Raw genomic sequence first — 8,786 nt, forward strand, 5'->3', positions numbered from 1 at the left:
TTTAAAAAATATCTTTAACGTGACTGTTAATTTCAACCAAATCATAACAGACTTAATATGTTAGAAAACTAGAGCTATTCTTCATGTATTTCCATGTGAAAAAGCATTTCTCATACCTGACTACCTATAATTAATAATGTATTTTTTCATGGGGTTCATTTTAGAAATATTCTTCATAAGATATTTCCATTTGTGATTCAAAAATCATCTGATTCCAAAACCTAGTTACAGAACTTCAGTAATTAGCCATGCAAAAATTTGAGAGAAAATGCATTTAGAGGTATTATGATTAATGTACATTAACTAATAATTTAATGTATTTTATATTATATATGACTTAGCCAAGGCAAATATCATCAAGCCTGCATCTTAATTTTAAAATAAATCTTTAATGTCATAATCTATAGACAGCAGAATTATTTATTAAAAGTATATTAGGAGCAAGATGTCAATTAGAGTTTTATAATGTTTTCATTTTCACATTTGCAGGTCAGTTCTCAAATGCATATTGCTATCTTATTAAAATGTATGTGATGATCAAAATGTCCTCCAGTTCTAATCACTTGAAAACTCTCGGCCCTGGCCGGTTGGCTCAGCGGTAAAGCGTCGGCCTGGCGTGCGGGGGACCCGGATTCGATTTCCGGCCAGGGCACACAGGAGAAGCGCCCATCTGCTTCTCCACCCCTCCCCCTCTCCTTCCTCTCTGTCTCTCTCTTCCCCTCCCGCAGCCAAGGCTCCATTGGAGCAAAGATGGCCCGGGCGCTGGGGATAGCTCCTTGGCCTCTGCCCCAGGCGCTAGAGTGGCTCTGGTCGCAACAGAGCGACGCCCCGGAGGGGCAGAGCGTAGCCCCTGGTGGGTGTGCCGGGTGGATCCCGGTCAGGCGCATGCAGGAGTCTGTCTGACTGTCTCTCCCCATTTCCAGCTTCAGAAAAATACAAAAAAAAAAAAAAAAGAAAGAAAGAAAACTCTCTAGTGCCATGTCTCCTGTGACCACTGTACTCTATCTGCCATATGTACTAGCCCCCCTATACCTGGGCCAAAGCTTATTCCAGGGAGACACACTTTGTTCAACTGCAGAATTTATACTTTCTCCCCTCAATTTTCTGCCTTTCTTATGCCACAGCCCAAGGCTAGTACATATTCCTTCTTCTCATCCACTAAGTTTCATTTTGTACAATCTTTAAGATCTATTTAAGTATTTTCTTCTATATGTATCTCTGACTAACCAGGAATTAATCCAGTCCCTGGTCTATCTTTTAGAAAACAGAAACAAAATTTTAACAAGATTTAAATCATTTACACAAATGTGTAACCAAGTCACGGTAGAAACCACATTTGTGAGAGCTAATTTATGAGAAATATTTTTCAAAACGTTTTCATGGGTGTATAGGAAATCTCACCTCCAATTCTCCCTACGATATAGTGCATAGCAGTTCAAAGACTCTGGGGGCATGGTAGCTATTTTTGGATCCCATCTTGATGATTCTACTATGCCACATATAATTGAAGCAAGTGTTATGAAAGAAAATCGAATGATTTGGTGATGTGTAATATGTTTGTATGACACTGATGAAATAATCTTATTACAAAATAGTATTCATATTATATTTATACTGACATGTCTGTATTACCACGCTTACGTATATATTATATATATTATATATAAATACAAATCTTATTTACATAGAATGCATATATATAGTATTAATCATACTTGGTGTCTATACACATATATATGTATAAATATATATATGCATGCATGCACATTACAATGTTAACAGTTTAAATGAGGATTATTTGTGATTTTTATTTTAGTTATATTCTGTCAGTGTTTTATGAAATATATTTATGAAGCATTGAAAACTCTATTAAAGGCTGACCTATGGTGGTGCAGTGGATAAAGCGTCGACCTGGAATGCTGAGGTCGCTGGTTCAAAACCCTGGGCTTGCCTGGTCAAGGCACATATGGGAGTTGATGCTTCCTGCTCCTCCCCACCTTCTCTCTCTCTCTCTCTCTCTCCTCTCTAAAAATTAATAAAGAAAAAAAAATTTTTTAAAAAGGGAACTCTATTAAAAATTGAAAAGAGTCTCATAACTGGGTTGACTATCATCAGGAATTAATGCCTTACAGCCTATTAGGAAAACAATGAGCTGTTGAGGGAAAAAAAATTTCAAATCAGTCAGACAAGTCAGCTGGAATAAATCAATGGGATCAACAGGATGATATAGTTTATTTCATACATACCTACTGAGGAGCCACTGCGCCACCTCACCCGCAGGTGTTGTAAAGTACCAAAAGCTACACAATCAATATTAATATTTTAAGAGGCTTAAAGAACATTGTATTAATTTGGGTTAAGGTGTGCAGAGAAATTTTGAGAATAATCTCTGTACTGTGTGATTGGCATAAAACCAGGATGGCCCTTGGCATTGTATTGTAAATGCAAAGGGAAGGAAAACATGGATTCCCTGACATTCCACCACACCTGTGGGGAAAGGGGTGAATGGCTAGCCAGGTGCAGGAAGAGAAAAGCCAAAATAAACCTTTTATTATAGTAATGAGCCATTTGCGGGCATTTGTTCCCACGAAACTACCTCTCCTATGTAAATGCATACCGTTAATACATGTGACTCTGGACAGAGAGATGGCGGATAAACACTACAAAATATAGGAATGCCTTTTAATATGTAAAGAGATATCTTTCTACTATTGTGTTGACTTGTAAATTTTGTTTTCTCCAAAATGATGTATGGCTTGCAAATTGAACATGGTCCTATCATGTTAAAGGACAGTGGTAAAAGGTACCTAATTGCAATTTTTGCTTCTGTACTTCCCACTTACAAAACTATAAAAACTAAGTAGAACAAAGGGCTGGCACGCTCTCCCTCAGATTTCTGTCGGAGTTGCTGCCGCTTGGCCAAGCTAGACAATAAAGCTTTGATGTGTAATCGACGGATTTTGTTCATGTCTTCAACATTTCGAGTCCCTCTGGATTAGGCTTAACACCTACATCTTTTATTTTCTAGTTCCCAAATTGAGTTCCAAGACTGAATAATGCACAAAAAGCCTCTTAAAAAAGAAAAAAAAAAGTTCACAATAAAATAACTTTGGAAAACTTTAATCTTCTCTTGAAATTTATATCATGAATTTCAGCATAATGAAATTTCACAGAACTCAGGCACTAAAAATTTTAACTTTGGCCTGACCTGTGGTGGCGCAGTGGATAAAGCGTCGACCTGGTACGCTGAGGTTGCCAGTTCGAAACCCCGGGCTTGCCTGGTCAAGGCACATATGGGAGTTGATGCTTCCTGCTCCTTCCCCTGTTCTCTCTCTCGCTTTACTCTCTCTCTTTCACCAATAAAAATGAATAAATAAAATCTTTAAAAAAATTCTTAACTTTGTCTAATCCATGTGTCTCCACATATTTGATCATCAAATAAGATTAGTAAATGTTCCATAGAGCTGGAAAACTGTTCAAATTCAAGTAGAAGACAGTTTAACAAAAAAGAATTTAAAGGAAAAAATTGACATATTGTGGTAGATAAAGAAGTATCAGTTAAAATAAAATAGTTATGGCTGGTGATATTTCTTTTGAAGAATTTAGGTTGTAAAAAAATATATTCTATATTCATCTACCATTAACGGCTAATGGTGTGTTTGGAGGATCTGGTGGTAGAAGGAAGCTCTGCTACACTCTTGACAAAAGCAGACAGCAAGGGAAAACACTCGGTATCAGCAAGCAGCCTCACCAAAAACTTGGAACACCTGTGATAACACCTGCTCACCTGTGACATCAAATACACACACATACATATCATATATTAATTGTACCTGGCGTAAGTGGCAATTTAAAAGGAAAAGTCACACAAAGGATGCATAGAATTTATAAAAAAGTTCCAGTTAACAAGTACTCATGTCTACAGATGATTTTTGTCATTTCAAATACCTTATCCTTCTCTCAATGTACTGATAGAAATAAAGCCTGAAAGGATTAAGGACCACTCATGTGAAAGTCACAAGGCATATACTAGTAGGAGGAACTCTAATAGCTCTGAAGAGTCTTATATTGTTATTTGATTCTTGGCTCAAAGAACTACCCATTCCTTCATGTTGTTGTTGTTGTTTAAATATACCAATGATCACTCACTAATTCTTCCTAACATTTGTAACAGAGCAGTGTTTCAGCAGCGCTTGGAAACTTATGAGAAATGCAAATTCTTAGGTTTCACTCCACAACTACCAAATCAGAAACTGAGGGCAAGGCACATCGATCTCTGTTAACAAGCCCTCCAGAGCATTCTGATGCACATTTAGGTTTGAGAACCACTGAAGTAGAGAAATGAGATTGATATCTGTCCAGTATGTTTCTACCAACCAAAGCAGACAGTCCTGTACCAACTCACAAATCTCATTTTAAACGAGCCCAACATTTCTTAACGTAGCAGTTAGGCTGTAAAATCAAGTACAAGCAGTCTGAAATTTGTACAGGATTTACCCCAAAATTGAATTGAATGTTGGCATAACGAAACTTGGAACATGTATCCTCATGGGCCTCATGCTACAAAATCGTGGCAAAGGAACAAAGCCATTCCAAAGAAGTCTATTCATATCATAATTTAACTGTACTGCGCTATTGCCAGCATTAACTTTAGTTGTGAGTGGAGTGTGAGGATTAGAAATGAGATGTAAAAAGGAAATGGGAAGGTTAAGAGAGAAAGGAAATAGAAGAAAAATAGAAAAGAGAAGAAATAGTTACTCCCGTCTTTCTGGTGTAGTGATAACTACAGGTCCAATGCAAAAAAAGTCAAATTCCTCTGTCTTAAAACTAGTGACATATATCAGAATCCTAACTTTTATCTGGGAATTCCTTTACATAGAGCTTTGTTCTCCGCCCAAATTTCCTACATCATAATAATATGGTACAGCCTGCACTGTATATTCTGCTTCTAAGTGCTGAAATTGTTGAACAAAAAAAATAAATATAAAAAATAAAAGAAAGCCTTCTGGGTTCAAGCAGGAAATATGAGTTATAACATGTAATAAGGAGTAATGTTATATATTGCCCCAATATTATCAGGAGTATTGAGGGTCTAAATATTTACATGCTCTAAGAAATTCCCTCTCTTTTTGTGTGTGTGTGTGTGTATGTGACAGAGACAAAGAGAGAGAGAAAGACAGACAGGAAGGGAGAGAGATGAGAAGAAGCAATTCTTCGTTGTGGCTCCTTAGTTGTTCATTGATTGCTTTCTCATATGTGCCTTGACTGTGGGGCTACAGCAGACTGAGTAACCCCTTGCTCAAGCAAGCGACCTTGGGCTCAAGCCGGTGAGCATTGCTCAAACCATATGAGCCCGCGCTCAAGCTGGAGACCTCAGAGTTTCGAACCTGGTCTTCCACTTCCCAGTCCAATGCTCTATCCACTGCGCCACTGCCCCGTCAGGCCCCTCTCCTTTTCTTGACACATGTGATACAAAACACACATGGGCTTCATTTTTCCCATTATCTGTGATCTCTACATCTAAGAACACCTCTCTCCCACCTGCTTATCTCAGATAAATGTTAGGAAAAAACACCACTGAAATTAAGTATTTCACATTTAGGTATGAATTAATCAGGCTACCAACTGGTAACTTCAGGTAGCTAATTTTCAGATTACTTTCTACTGTTTTTCTTACTCTTATCTCTGATCTTTTATTCTTATCTCTGATTTTTATCACAATAGATATCATAGATATTGGGTGGTATTTTCACAGTGTCTAGAGTCTAGAGGAAGGTTATAGACAACCTTTGTAATTACAAGTTATTGAGAGCTTGCCAGTTGAGAACTGCCAATCATCTTTCACATACCACAATCACAGAAAAAAGAGAAATCTTCAACAGTCACCACAGAGCAGACAACCTAGGAAAGCTAATTATAAACCAAAAGCTACGTTGGAAAAAAAGAAAAAAGAAAAACAGCCAGAGCTTGTCAAAACTGGGTGCTCCTTAGAATTCCTGCTGGAGACTCAGTATCCAGGTCCACACCTACGTCCCAATCAAAATAAGTCCAAGGCTCTGTAGGAGGGGCCAAGCCATTCAGAAGTTTTAAAAATATTCCCCAGGTAGTTACCATTGTCCAGTATAGAGAACTAGTGCCAGGAGTGTCAGAGTTAGTCCTACCTCTAAATCCAGTCTGGTACAAATGATAATTCCTCCTCGTGGGTGTTATGAAGACCCTGGCCCATATTCTTTAACTATAGACATCTAGTTAATTTCCCCACCAGATCAAACCTATCTTTTTACCTTTCTCTTTGCACCTTGATTAAAATTCAGTCCCCCCTTTAATCCTTAGCAAACCCAATCCACCGATTTAATTTTTGTTACTATTTGGTTTTGTTTTTTGTTTTTCTTTGTATTTTTCTGAAACTAGAAATGGGGAGAGACAGTCAGACAGACTCCCGCATGCGCCCGACCGGGATCCAACCGGCACGCCCACCAGGGGGCGATGCTCTGCCCACCTGGGGCGTTGCTCTGCCAGGACAGAGCCACTCTAGTGCCTGGGGCAGAGGCCAAGGAGCCATCCCCAGCGCCCGGGCCATCTTTGCTACAATGGAGCCTCGCTGCAGGAGGGGAAGAGTGAGACAGAGAGGAAGGAGAGGGGGAGGGATGGAGAAGCAGATGGGCGCTTCTCCTGTGTGCCCTGGCCGGGAATCGAACCTGGGACTTCTGCACCCCAGGCTGACGCTCTACCACTGAGCCAACCGGCCAGGGCCTGTTACTATTTGTTTTGAGTCAGAACTTCTTTAGAATAAATATAGCTATGTAAAATTATTACATTTGAAATATGTTCAAGTCACAAAATAATGTTCTTTTTCCATGTTCTATTCATTTTTGTGATTGTTTTACAAGTGAAAGACAATTCCTCAGGACAGTCGTGATAACAGAACTCTCCTACCCTAAATAATACAAATTCACAATTGATAGTGCATCCTCAGTAGTTTCAATGATGTTACAAGAAGGGACAATGGGAACAGAGTAGTGGGGAGAAGAGGCAGGGCTGATGGGGGGCATTTTAAAGTAAAAATTGCTCCAAGTGGCCCAGTTTTCAGTTATTGTAATGACAGATCAGGTCGTGAAGGTGTTCTCAAGTGGTCAATCCAGCAGCTTTCTTAGTTTAAAATATAGCCCTAGATCACGGCCCTGCACATGCTGGACTTGTCTTGGGGCAAGCCTGCAGTTGCAGTCATCTGTCAGAGTGAAATTCTGCCCATTCTCAAAATATCATGTCTTTTTCATGGCATTAGGTCAGGTTTCACTGGAGAACAAAAATGAAAGGATGATTTAATGTCCCCAAACTAGGGATGCAGAGTCACAGCTATTAAATTTTAAAGACCAAGTCCTATGGTGGGTTTCATCTGTTTTAAGAGACAAGAAGTGAGAGTTCAAGACCCCAGCCTAACTTCAATTTATGATTCCAAATAAATAGGAGCACTTGATTTTTTAAATAGTACTGCACACATTACCATAACAAAAGCCTCAACCCTGAAGTAAAGTAAGTAAACTAGTTCCTATGACTATGATGGTGTAGATACCCTAACACCATGTCTATTCCCTTTCCAAGATTCATTAGAAGCTATGAAACTAAATATTCACCATCTTATCACTTGCATCTAAAGATAGCCATGAACCACAAGCAACAAACTGCTAGAGGGAGTCTGAAAGAGATTCAACTGGTAGCTTTCTTTTCCTTTCTTGTGGCCTCAGATGATGCCTGAAGAGCTGTCAACTTTTAATCAGAAAGAAAAGATCTGGAGAATGACAGAGACACCAGCCAGTCCTGATATTACTGACATGTCAATTCAAAGCCCAAAGGAGTCTACCTCCAGATACCTTGTTATATAAAATGTACTAAGGCCACAGTGAGCTGGTTATTCTGCTACTCTCAATGAATGCATACCAAACTGATACACGCCCTCAACAAAACGGATTCTTTAAAGTTTATATTTCTCTCATCATTAACATTTCCAGTGTTGAACTGGTAAATATGTAATAGCTAACTGCCCCAAAAGAAAAAGGCCCGATAAGTAGCATTTACTGATTTCTGCAGTATAAATAATCCCATCGTGGAAATTTAAAACGAGCCCATGTAAGCCAGTTCCAGTTCATCACTGCACACTTCCGTAATAACTGACCACATTTTCCCACAACTATTTGAGTACATTAATGGAACTTTCAATTTCATTATAAAAGAGAAAAGAGTTTCTATAGAGAGGAATTTAGAGCTCAAAATTACTGACTTGACAAGATAAATTGGCTAAATTTATTAAATTGAAACCAGCTATCAACTTTATGCAAAACTTTAAGTAGACCTTAGAAGTTGTTCTACATCTCAGGCTAAATGTACTCATTAATTCAATATGAAAATGTCTAATTTTCCTCCTTGGAAGAAAGAATAGAATCTAATTCACTATCATGACACAGAATACGTAATAAATAGTTTTGAAAACATTGGTATAATGTTAAATAACTTGCATAAAAACATATTTTAGTTCCCATAAATTTCCATGACTCAATCTGTAACCCAGAATAAGAAAGGAGATGTCTCTAATTTTCTAGTCCTTGGATCTATTTTTTGAAATAAGGCTGTTATCATACCCAATTACCTAGAACAGAAAAAAAAAAAACAACAAAACTTACAATTTAGTGTAACATACTTCAGTAGCTGTTATCTACGAAAAGCGCTCCCTCCAATTTCCTTAGCAAGCTTCTGTGGAGAAGAATCCTTACATATTGAAGCAAAGAAAA

General features: G+C 38.3%; 1 non-coding gene across 1 annotated transcript; it reads right to left on the reverse strand.

Annotated features, from left to right (window-relative positions):
- Positions 1 to 6,677: 6,677 nt before the first annotated feature.
- TRNAP-GGG (transfer RNA proline (anticodon GGG)) lies at positions 6,678 to 6,753 on the reverse strand. The gene has a single exon. It is a non-coding gene; the product is annotated as a tRNA-Pro (tRNA).
- Between the last annotated feature and the right edge of the window lie 2,033 nt (positions 6,754 to 8,786).

The sequence above is a fragment of the Saccopteryx leptura genome, chromosome X, assembly GCF_036850995.1.
Source record: "Saccopteryx leptura isolate mSacLep1 chromosome X, mSacLep1_pri_phased_curated, whole genome shotgun sequence".
In the NCBI taxonomy this organism is placed as follows: domain Eukaryota; kingdom Metazoa; phylum Chordata; class Mammalia; order Chiroptera; family Emballonuridae; genus Saccopteryx; species Saccopteryx leptura.